Source organism: Cydia fagiglandana, chromosome 5, assembly GCF_963556715.1.
Source record: "Cydia fagiglandana chromosome 5, ilCydFagi1.1, whole genome shotgun sequence".
In the NCBI taxonomy this organism is placed as follows: domain Eukaryota; kingdom Metazoa; phylum Arthropoda; class Insecta; order Lepidoptera; family Tortricidae; genus Cydia; species Cydia fagiglandana.
In genome coordinates this window covers 9700641-9714213 of record NC_085936.1, presented here as the reverse complement: position 1 = coordinate 9714213, position 13573 = coordinate 9700641, and the positions used below count along the sequence as shown (strand labels likewise).

The following is a 13573-nucleotide window of genomic DNA, read 5'->3' as shown; positions in this document are numbered from 1 at the left end:
CGTCTGTCACCAGGCTGTATCTCACGAACCGTGATAGCTAGACAGTTGAAATTTTCACAGATGATGTATTTCTGTTGCCGCTATAACAACAAATACTAAAAACAGAATAAAATAAAGATTTAAATGGGGCTCCCATACAACAAACGTGATTTTTGACCAAAGTTAAGCAACGTCGGGAGTGGTCAGTGCTTGGATGGGTAACCGTTTTTTTTTTTTTTGCATTATGGTATGGAACCCTTCGTGCGCGAGTCCGACTCGCACTTGCCCGGTTTTTTTGTTTTGTGAATGAGCTACGTATTCCTCTGTTTGTCAATGGGAATCCATTACTGTTATTTATTTGATGGAAATCGCATTACCAAAATTGTTATAGGGAAGGGCTTCGCTTCGGGAATTATTTATGGTTTTGAATGATCCGGAGAAAATAAATAACTATTTTTTTTATGATGTAGGAAACAAACGAGCAGACGTTATTAGACGTTATATTTATTATCTAGAGCCGATCTACGTTATTTAATACGTCGAGGTTGAGCATGCTCCTCGTCATGTACAGTCGACGTCAAAGATATGTTTACATTTTTCGCCTTATTACAAAGTGTATAAACATATCTTTGACGTCGACTGTACCCATGATAAATTGGACCTACGTAGTTGACCAAAAAGGGTTGGAGTAACTGACTTAAAAAGTCGTCAACATAATTTAAACTTTTATTAAACAAAACTAATTTATTTCAATTAAAGTTGCTCATGTCTATAAGTTCAATTTTAGGTACTAAAACTTCATTGGACAAAACACAAAATAAAATTACAAATGGCGGACTAATTTCAGTAACAAAAAGATGTTCCATGTTCTTTTCATGGACATCCTGCGTTGAATTTTTTCATACACTTAATTAGGCCTATACGAGCAACAAGGTAATAATAATCATCCTCTCTGTAACAAGTTATAGTACTAAGACTAAGCCAAGGACAAGTCTCAGTGACACTACTGACAGTTTCCGTGGGCATTTGATTTCCTTCTAAAATCCCTCCTATGTTCCACTTTTCTCGATTGTTTCCATCCAATTTATTCTGGAGCGCTTTCCATTCCTCACCCTTAGGGACAAATAAAAAGTTATGAATCTTTAAGTTACGTATATTGTGATTGATATGAGGAAGTTTACAAAACAATAAGTTGCGGTAAACAAATGCCATTGCAGCATTGATTTTTGTTTTGACTGACAGGTTAACTTTTTAGATTATTTTGCGATGCGATAACGTTAATGTACATATCATTGTAGGTACAGTCGCCATCTGATATATCGGAGCGACCAAGGTGTTCACAATATCTGAACAAGCGCTTTAACGCCTTGATAATAGAGGCGTGCTCAGATATTTGTGAGCACCTTGGCCGCTCATATATATATATATATGATGGCGACTGTACCTATTGACAAAATGAGTGGTGAAACGAGTGATCAATGACATGAGTGATAAGTAAGTCCTGTGGCGTATTATTTTATCACAGTTTCAGTGTAATACAGTTGTATCTTATACTTTTAAACGAGCAATTCTTGTATATTTATTTACTTATATATTTCGGGGATGTTGGAAACGGCTCTAACGATTTCGATGAAATTTGCCATATGGGGGTTTTCGGGGGCGAAAAATCGATTTAGCTAGGTCTTATTGCTGGGAAAACGCGCATTTTTGAGTTTTTATATGTTTTCCGAGCAAAGCTTGGTCTCCCAGATATTTTAATTAAAGCTAAATCGCGTATTCAGCTCTGTTTAGTATAGCGGGTTGGACAAATCAACACTGGACGTTACGTTGAACAGTGGGAGCCCGATTCTCATTTACCAGTTCGTTATGGCTTGGATGTTGTTATGATACGACCTTAACACGACTCACAGTGCAGCTTATGCACACCTGCATAAGCGCGAGCGAGATGTCTAATTACAAGATTTCCAATACATTTCACTCGCACTCGCACCAATCTGAGCTATATCGTCCAGGTCGGATCAAAACAAACAGCCCCTTACCGCATACAGAGCCATATATGGCGGATGTGATATTCAACTCTTGACAGCTATTAAAGTTCAAATTTAAACAAATATTTTTTATTATATGCAGTAAGTTAAATCATGATCGGAGACCGGCTGCTTTACGTCCGTGTTTTATGTACTGTGAGTTAAATGAGAGTGGAGATTTGTTTGTATCAGACATATTTTTATTCTAATGTTGTTTAACGTATTTGTATGTACTTATGAATGTAAGTGTCACAGTAAACTAAAAACTAACATACACAAAAACTATTCACAAAATTCGCCGCGTTGCCACGTTGAACTGCAAGCTTTGCATAAGCAAATGCACTGTTATTGTGAATATTAATCATTCTAACTTCAATAAGTATGGCTATTTCATTCATAATTTGTTATATTAGTTACATACATAAAACAATAACAATAATCTTTATTACACTCTTCAATAAAACGTTTGATACAAATCATAATTCATAACATAAAAGCATATCGATGAGATGATGGCAATTCGTTGTTATATTTACTTAATTATTATTTGGAATTATCTTTGAATAATTACACCTATATAAGTTATAAAATTGTTTTCTGTTATAACCCGACTCAGTTAAGATTTAATTCAACCTTGATTTTTAACCGACTTCCAAATCTCAAAGAAGGAGGTTATCAATTCGGTTGTATGTTTTTTTTTATTTTTTTTTATGTTTGTTACTCCATAACTCCGTCATTACTGGACCGATTTTGAAAATTCTTTTTTTGATTGAATGTATATGCATACAGATTGGTCCCGTTTTTGTCAAAATCCAGTTCTGATGATGGGATCCATGAGGAATCGAGGGAACTCCTCAAATCTTAAAGGCATACACATAGTGATTTTTGGCTTTTTATCAATGAATCAAGCATATACATCCAAAAAAGTGACATTTGATGAAGTGGAACTGCTGATGATGATCAGAACGGAACTCTTCAACGACGCATAGTTCACGGTTGGCGATTTGTCCTCTTCGTTATGTTTGTTAAGCAAGTTAAATTTTTAAGCCAAATTTTTGTCAAGCTCGAGTTCTGATGATGGGATCCATGAGGAATCAAGGGAACTCCTCAAATCTTAAAGACATGCGTATAGAGATTTTTGTATTTACATCAGAAAATCAAGCATTTTCATTAAAAACTGTTGCATTTGATGAAGTGGAACTGCTGATGATGATCAGAACAGAACTCTTAAACGACGCATAGTTCACGTTTGGTGATTTTTCCTTTTCGTTATGTTCGTTAAGCAAGTTAAGTTTTTAAGCCACATTTTTGTCAAGCTCGAGTTCTGATGATGGGATCCATAAGGAATCGAGTCCTCAAATATTAAAGGCATACGTATAGATTTTTTTGTATTTTCATCATAAAATCAAGCATTTACATTAAAAACTGTTGCATTTGATGAAGTGGAACTGCTGATGATGACCAGAACAGAACTCTTCAATGACGCATGGTACACGTTTGGTGATTACGAATTTCGATTTAGACTTGGACTGGGACCCGGACTAGGACTCATACCCGGATCCGGTTCGGACCCGGACCTGGACTCGGATCCGGATTCGGACCCGGACTCGGAACCGGACTCGGACCCGGACTCGGATCCGGACTCGGACCCGGTCTCGGACCCGGACACGGACCCGGACTCTGACCCGGACTCGGACCCGGACTCGGACCCGGACCTTGACCCAGAAAACCACTATGATACCTTAACTAAATAAACAACTATGATTACCTATTTACCATAAAATTAATGTAAGTATAAAGTACGATGATGCCAATCTTACTAGCCCCTCCCGCTTAAACCCCCGTACACCGCACGGCATGCGCCATTAAGTGGGTTAGGTTAGAACTGCGATCCTCACAGAACCGAACAAGGATTAGGTTAGGTTAGAACTGGGAGCCTTACAGAAACGAAATGCTACTTGAAAAGTGGGTTTGATTAGGTTCGAACTGCGATCCGCACAGAACCGAACTGCTATCTGAGGAGTGGGTTAGGTTAGGCTAGAACTACGACCCTCATGGCTCCTCTTCACGATGGGCCAACGCCGGCCACTCCAAGGGACGCATTTATGCGTTAGAGGGAGCAAGTGATAGTGCATGGCTGCGTCCCTTGGAGTGGCCGGCGTTGGCCCATCCTGTAGAGGAGCCATTATACAGAAGCGAAATGCTAGTAAAAAAGTGGGTGGTTTTACCTCCTTTTTAACCGACTTCCAAATCTCAAAGAAGGAGGTTATCAATTCGGTTGTATGTTTTTTTTTATTTTTTTTATTTTTTTTATTTTTTTTTTATGTTTGTTACTCCATATCTCCGTCATTACTAGATCGATTTTGAAAATTCTTTTTTTGATTGAATGTATATGCATACAGATTAGTCCCGTTTTTGTCAAAACCCAGTTCTGATGATGGGATCCATGAGGAATCGAGGGAACTCCTCAAATCTTAAAGGCATACATATAGTGATTTTTAGGTTTTTATCAACAAATCAAGCATATACACCCAAAAAAGTGACATTTGATGAAGTGGAACTGCTGATGATGATCAGAAAGGAACTCTTTAACGACGCATAGTTCACGGTTTTCCGATTTGTCCTCTTCGTTATGTTTGTTAAGCAAGTTAAGTTTTTAAGCCACATTTTTGTCAAGCTCGAGTTCTGATGATGGGATCCATGAGGAATCAAGGGAACTCCTCAAACCTTAAAGGCATGCGTATAGAGATTTTTGTATTTACATCAGAAAATCAAGCATTTTCATTAAAAACTGTTGCATTTGATGAAGTGGAACTGCTGATGATGATCAGAACAGAACTCTTCAACGACGTATAGTTCACGGTTGGCGATTTGTCTTCGTCGTTATGTTTGTTAAGCAAGTTAAGTTTTTAAGCCACATTTTTGGCAAGCTCGAGTTCTGATGATGGGATCCATGAGGAATCAAGGGAACTCCTCAAATCTTATAGGCATGCGTATAGAGATTTTTGTATTTACATCAGAAAATCAAGCATTTTCATTAAAAACTGTTGCATTTGATGAAGTGGAACTGCTGATGATGATCAGAACAAAACTCTTCAACGACGCATAGTTCACGGTTCGCGATTTGTCCTCGTCGTTATGTTTGTTAAGCAAGTTAAGTTTTTAAGCCACATTTTTGTCAAGCTCGAGTTCTGATGATGGGATCCATGAGGAATCAAGGGAACTCCTCAAACCTTAAAGGCATGCGTATAGAGATTTTTGTATTTACATCAGAAAATCAAGCATTTTCATTAAAAACTGTTGCATTTGATGAAGTGGAACTGCTGATGATGATCAGAACAGAACTCTTCAACGACGTATAGTTCACGGTTGGCGATTTGTCTTCGTCGTTATGTTTGTTAAGCAAGTTAAGTTTTTAAGCCACATTTTTGTCAAGCTCGAGTTCTGATGATGGGATCCATGAGGAATCAAGGGAACTCCTCAAACCTTAAAGGCATGCGTATAGAGATTTTTGTATTTACATCAGAAAATCAAGCATTTTCATTAAAAACTGTTGCATTTGATGAAGTGGAACTGCTGATGATGATCAGAACAGAACTCTTCAACGACGTATAGTTCACGGTTGGCGATTTGTCTTCGTCGTTATGTTTGTTAAGCAAGTTAAGTTTTTAAGCCACATTTTTGTCAAGCTCGAGTTCTGATGATGGGATCCATGAGGAATCAAGGGAACTCCTCAAATCTTAAAGGCATGCGTATAGAGATTTTTGTATTTACATCAGAAAATCAAGCATTTTCATTAAAAACTGTTGCATTTGATGAAGTGGAACTGCTGATGATGATCAGAACAAAACTCTTCAACGACGCATAGTTCACGGTTCGCGATTTGTCCTCGTCGTTATGTTTGTTAAGCAAGTTAAGTTTTTAAGCCACATTTTTGTCAAGCTCGAGTTCTGATGATGGGATCCATGAGGAATCAAGGGAACTCCTCAAACCTTAAAGGCATGCGTATAGAGATTTTTGTATTTACATCAGAAAATCAAGCATTTTCATTAAAAACTGTTGCATTTGATGAAGTGGAACTGCTGATGATGATCAGAACAGAACTCTTCAACGACGTATAGTTCACGGTTGGCGATTTGTCTTCGTCGTTATGTTTGTTAAGCAAGTTAAGTTTTTAAGCCACATTTTTGTCAAGCTCGAGTTCTGATGATGGGATCCATGAGGAATCAAGGGAACTCCTCAAACCTTAAAGGCATGCGTATAGAGATTTTTGTATTTACATCAGAAAATCAAGCATTTTCATTAAAAACTGTTGCATTTGATGAAGTGGAACTGCTGATGATGATCAGAACAGAACTCTTCAACGACGTATAGTTCACGGTTGGCGATTTGTCTTCGTCGTTATGTTTGTTAAGCAAGTTAAGTTTTTAAGCCACATTTTTGTCAAGCTCGAGTTCTGATGATGGGATCCATGAGGAATCAAGGGAACTCCTCAAATCTTAAAGGCATGCGTATAGAGATTTTTGTATTTACATCAGAAAATCAAGCATTTTCATTAAAAACTGTTGCATTTGATGAAGTGGAACTGCTGATGATGATCAGAACAGAACTCTGAAACGACGCATAGTTCACGTTTGGCGATTTTTCCTTTTCGTTATGTTCGTTAAGCAAGTTAAGTTTTTAAGCCACATTTTTGTCAAGCTCGAGTTCTGATGATGGGATCCATAAGGAATCGAGGGAACTCCTCAAATATTAAAGGCATACGTATAGATTTTTTTTTTATTTTTTTTTATTTATTTGCATAGGGAAACAAACAGCATATAATTACACATATAGTTAAAATAATTAAGTTAATACAATTGCCAGAACAGTTTCCACTTGTGGGTAGCACAATTATTGCTCTGAGAGAAGTAGCATGCACTTATATAAATTAACAAGGCAATTACAAACTAAACCTAAAGATTATACAATTAATGACAAAGGACTACAATGAATACCAAATCACAAGACTACAATTAATGACAAAATGTATGGAACAAGTTAATTAATTACAACATTCAAGAAGAAGAAGCGTTTTATACAGATTTGCTGCATTAAAAGTTAGTGATCATTGTTTGATAATTATTTATTATTAGGTATTATCATTTGTTTTCTTTTTTGTTACTTTCATTGCAGATACAAATTTAGTGGGATTTAAGTGAAACATGTCTATATGTAAAGTATTTTTTTGTATTTTCATCATAAAATCAAGCATTTACATTAAAAACTATCGCATTTGATGAAGTGGAACTGCTGATGATGACCAGAACAGAACTCTTCAATGACGCATGGTACACGTTTGGTGATTACGAATTTCGATTTTGACTTGGACTGGGACCCGGACTCGGACTCATACCCGGATCCGGTTCGGACCCGGATCCGGTTCGGACGCGGACCTGGACTCGGATCCGGATTCGGACCCGGATTCGGACTCGGACCCGGACTCGGATCCGGACTCGGACCCGGTCTCGGACCCGGACACGGACACGGACTCGGACCCGGACTCGGACACGGACTCGGACCCGGACTCGGACCCGGACTCGGACCCGGACTCGGACCCGGACTCGGACCCGGACTCGGACCCGGACTCGGACCCGGACTCGGACCCAGACTCGGACCCGGACTCGGACCCGGACTCGGACCCGGACTCGGACCCGGACTCGGACCCGGACTCGGACCCGGACTCGAACCCGGTCTCGGACCCGGACCTTGACCCAGAAAACCACTATGATACCTTAACTAAATAAACAACTATGATTACCTACCATAAAATTAATGTAGGTATAAAGTACGATGATGCCAATCTTACTAGCTCCTCCCGCTTAAACCCCCGTACACCGTACGGCATGCGCCATTAAGTGGGTTAGGTTAGGTTAGAACTGCGAGCCTTACAGAAACGAAATGCTACTTGAAAAGTGGGTTTGATTAGGTTCGAACTGCGATCCGCACAGAACCGAACTGCTGTCTGAGGAGTGGGTTAGGTTAGGCTAGAACTACGACCCTCATGGCTCCTCTTCACGATGGGCCAACGCCGGCCACTCCAAGGGACGCATTTATGCGTTAGAGGGAGCAAGTGATATTGCTATCTCATTCTACCGCATGGCTGCGTCCCTTGGAGTGGGCGGCGTTGGCCCATCCTGTAGAGGAGCCATTATACAGAAGCGAAATGCTAGTAGAAAAGTGGATGGTTTTACCTCCTTTTCTACATAGTGTACCATCTACGATAATCTTTCATCGGCCCCCATGGAAGTCGGTTTTTTTTTCTTAAAAATTATCTACATAGTGTACCATCTACAATAATCTTTCATCGGCCCCCATGGAAGTCGGTTTTTTTTTCTTAAAAATTATATTATCAGTGCTCTTCAAGCAACACCGGCTTCCGAAGTCAGTGCTACACTCTTAAGGGGTTAGAACAAAATTTTGACAGAACTGAAAAACTGACAGGCCGATACCGTCCGGCGGACTGTTAATCAGTGGGCCCCTTTATGGCTTATATGGCGTTATTCATAAACGCGTAACTGGCATGAATTAGCTATGAATTTGTCTTTATCTGTTATTTTGACTAATGTATTTGTAAGAAAGGGATAAAACATAATTAAACTAATTCAGGGCCGTAATGTTTTATGAATAAGGAGGTTATACCTTAGATATTTTTTTGCCAGCAAGCGCGTGCTGGTTCATACATTTTCATTCAATTGCAATCCTTCATTTGCTTCTTCGAAAATATACCCTCAAAGCAACAGTAAGTACCTATTTTTAACATTTTTCGTCTAAATCTGAATTGTTGATCACCCCGAGCCCAAGGGGCCTCTTATGGCGGCCCTCAACCTGCTCCTCCATTCCTCTCGTATAGCAAGCGCGAGGGAGCGTTCGTCTTCAGAACCATTGTAACTAGAACCACGATAACTGTACAAATTATATATACCGGGTGTGGCCTATAATATGAGCAAAAAATTAAACTGTAGGCTGTACTCCTCATACTAACCAACATTTGTTCAGCGACTTTTAAAAATAACTTGTGGTTTGATTTTTAATACACTTTAAAGTTTATTCTAAGACGCAATGTATTGCGAACTTTGTTATGTTTAAGGCGTGACAAGCAACGTCAATCACAATGATATGGCGTGGCGATGGCGTCCATTGAAGATAATATTTATTTTGTATGAAAAATAGGGACTCTACGTATTTCATAATTTTAAAAGATGTTGAAGCAAAGTGTTACCGTTTGAGGAGTACAATCTATGTTTTAATTATTTGCTCGTGTTACAGGCCACACCCGGTACATGTAGGTACTCGCTTCGCACGGGTTAACAAATCATTATTGACATAGATATCTAGGGATTGGCTTTACGGGCAATAATAATAAGGCTTGACAGGGGCTAATACAGCGGTGTGACGTGTGCCCCCGCCCGGTACAACGCAAAGTGGCACCCTATGTAATAGTACATTACGATACAAGTACGAAAAGTAGGAAATTCGCAACGAGTGGCGATAAATTGAAACACGACCAAAGGAGTGTTTTAAATCGACACGAGTTGTGAATTACCTACTTTTCGAACTTGTGTTGTAATGTACTAATTTCGTAACTGTGGATACTCGTAATTCTAAGGTGCCATTAAGAACTTATTAAAGAATTTGTAAAGAAACCTCTCTAAGTTACCCCAACATTCATGACGGGTGCTCGGGAGCAACTTTGTGACTTGAAAGTTTGACACCAAATAAGCTATATTGAGGGCTTTATAGATAGGTTCTATTTTAATCATACTTTTCTAAATATGTTTAGGTCGAGCTGTGGCATTCTTTAGGATTAGATTTTCTATCGCGAGAAATTTATGTAACTAAATATAATTTATAATCATTTAGTAGATAATTTCAATAAAAAAATAAAAAATCTGAAATTGACATTACTAAGTGCTTAAAGTTAAAAACGATTCTCGCCTTCAGAGCATCGTAATCGTGTAAGAACTTTTGTTACCGAAAGAATAAGAATATTCTTTCCATCCCTTCATCAAAGTTGGTATTTGAGTCAATTATTTGATGTATCTAAAAATAATGAAGCTTGTTTGATTTTCGCACCATTTTTCACTTGTTTATTTTATAGAATTATGGTTCAAATCTGACATGTATTCCATCATTCTTCGCGCGCATAAATTGGAATATATTTTAGCACGCATTAATGTTCAGGCTTACAAATGAATATATATGTATACAAATGCTAATTTTGTAACGCCTTTGTTACGTAAAAGTCAATACCTACATATAATGACTATACGAGCCCCGATGCATAATGTTTTCGTCAGGTGAGACCTTTTTTTGAGGTTCTCGCGTTTGTTCAAAAATTATGTTTTTGTTTAAAAATTACTAATATTTAATGCTTATACTAATGTTATTTAATTTTATATGATAATACTCTGCAATAACTAAATCCAAACACAAGATATGTATACCATTTGTACTGAAAGGAAAAAAACATGTTTTTTTTATTTTATTGACGGGTAGGGTTACAACTTATGTGAAAAGGGCTATTACTAGGGAAAGCAATAGGGCTCTGCCAATGTACTGACAATTTTGTTTCGAGCCCATGCATGCAGCAGTGCTGTAGGAGAGGACAATATGATTTGGACAACGTTTTTGAAAAGTCCTTTTTTTCAGCAATAAAAGTCTCATGCAATTTTATTATACGATCAAAATAAACTGCATTAAACATTGCTATTATGGTTCCCATTACTACTGGGTCATTTTATGTTCATGTGTAAAATTTATTAAAATAAACAAAATTGTTGCGTGGAACTAGACGAAATAATTTGCATCGGGGCTCGTATGAATCGTTTGTCATTTTGACTTATGTGTTTGTAAGAATGTGATAAAACATAATTGAACTAAATGGCCCGTAAAGTTTTATGAATAGGGGGGATAATGACTACCTACTATTTCTAGTTGACTTTACCACTAGAAGGTCAGTTGTCAGTTAGGTAAAATGACTTAATTCTATGGTCCCGATTCGGATTTTGAAATCGACATCTATTAGACATTTTTTAGACATCACCAAGATACGATAACGATATGTTTAAGATCTAACCTGTCAAATTTGACATTTACGCGATTCTGGGCCCTATTTCACCAACGTGACAAATGTCGCATTTGTCGACATCACTGTTACTGACGTCACAAGCCTCCATAGGCTACGGTAACCGCTTACTATCAGACGGGCGGTGTGGTTGTTTGCCACCAACATGTTAATTAAAAAAAACTCCACTATATCGCCAGTAAATAAGTATTTATTTTGCGAAGCCAATGACAATTGTCACAAGAAATACGACAATTGTCACGAAATTCCGACACTTGCTGCTTATTTGCTGTCAAGAATTACCGAAAGTTGGTTCTTTGAAATCTTGTGACAATTGTCATCATTATCATCATAAACATCACAAGAGAAATACCTGTTTTTGCCGATATAATTTTTTTTTTTAAATAATACAATGATGGTGACAAACAGGAATACGGCCCGCCCGATGGTAAGCGATAACCGTAGCCCATGGATGCCTGTGACGTCAGCAACAATTCGCACCTGTCACGTTGGTGATATAGGGGCCTGGAGATACTCTTGAACGATTTCCACAGGATATGACTTAGAGATCCAATTCACATCTAATAGATATCTTACTCTATCTAACGTAAAAGTGACATTGGTTGCCCGAATTGCGCTGCAAAAGAGAACTAGTTGATATCTAAACTATAACGTATCTAGAATGGATCTAGTACGTGTCGTCTCTTGTGAATATCTTGAAGTTCGAATACGGCAGTATTGTAATAGCGCGTTTAGGTAGGGTAGGTTGTCAATTTTATTTCCTGTCGCTTGTGACACGTGTGATAACTTGGAATAACACGCAATTAATTAATGCTGTATTCTTTATTGGAACACTAATTTATCGATCTTACAATCAAGACGCCATATTGGAGAAGAGCGAGACAGCCCACAGATAAGAGCGACCATAGGCACTTAAAGCTGACATACACGAGTATATCACACTCTCCCCCACCAGTTTTAAACAGTTCTCTGGAATGTTACATTTTACCTTACGCTAGACTTATTCCTAAAACAATATAAACTTAAAATGACTGTACTTAAGTTTACAACTTCTTTCGCTAACTATAAAAACCTATTTTATATAGTTGTAGTTAACTTTTCACATAACATTCTTATTGCTACGTTTACTCTTGGCATCACACATACGTGCACATCCTAGGATGGCCTGCGAGTATCTTATTCTAATAAACTAAGGCTACAATTTAACATTTGATTAACATGTCGCTTCCATTTACACCCCTCCACGTCTATGATATACGTCGTGTTAGGAATCGATTCCTCCACTATAACTCCTTGTATCCAAGGTTGTCTGTTTTTCCTATAATCCCTAACCATTACCTTTTCTCCCACCACAAATTCTATGTTTCTACTCCCCGATGCCAGTTCCCTCTACTTTTCTAACATATGTTGAGCTCTTTCTGTAACCGGCGGCGGTCGTAGCAGAGCGAACCGGGACCGGAGATCTCTATTGTACATGAGCGAAGCAGGCGTCACTCCTGTTGTACTATGTGGTGTTACTCTGTAATCGAAAAGGAATAAGTTAATTGCAGATTGGATTGTATTTCCTCTGCTTTCTTTAATTTTTAAGACATGTTTTTTAAATATATCCACCAATCTTTCTGCTGCTCCATTGGTCGCAGGGTGGTATGGAGGAGTAAAGGTATGTTTAATGTCTTTCAGCTTACAGAAATCTTTACATTCAGCCGATGTAAAGGACGGCCCGTTGTCAGTTACCAAGTGGACAGGGTAGCCATGACGTGCAAAAAGACTATTGAAAACTTCGATCGTACGAGATGAGGTTATCGAGCTCATTTCTATAATTTCTGGCCACTTACTATAACTGTCAACCACCACTAAGTACATTTTATTGTAAAATGGTCCACAATAATCCGCATGAATGCGGTACCATACAGATGGAGCCACTGGCCACGACTTCTGGTGCCCCTTAGTGGGATTATTCCGAACTGAAAGGCAAGTAAGACAATCATTTGTGATTTTCTCTATTTCTGCATCTATGCCTGGCCACCAGAAGTAAGAGCGTGCCAGCTGCTTCATACGTACAGTACCGAAATGACTTTTATGTAGTTCAATTAAGATTGCCTGTCTTAATGACTCCGGTATGATGATTCTATAACCCCAGAAAAGGCAACCTCTGTCAAAACTTATTTCAGTTTTCTTATTACCGTAGGTTGACAATTCTTTGTCCATCATTAAGTCAGGCCATCCGTCCATGGTATATCTTATGACTTTGGCTAATGTTACATCTTTTCTGGTTGCCTCCTGTATAGATTTCCAGTCCAAGTTATTAATTTCACAATTTTGAATGTAATAAATATTACTTATCTCTGCATCGGTACAAATAGGATGCATAGTATCTTGATTTTTATTAATTAGCATAGGGGTCCGTGATAAAAAATCTGCTGGATTTTTATCAGTTTTA

General features: G+C 38.2%; 1 protein-coding gene across 2 annotated transcripts in view; it reads left to right on the top strand.

Moving 5' to 3' along the window:
* Positions 1–13573, top strand: part of LOC134664441 (uncharacterized) — a 220111-nt gene that overhangs the window by 28239 nt on the left and 178299 nt on the right. The gene's annotated exons all lie outside the window — the stretch shown is intronic.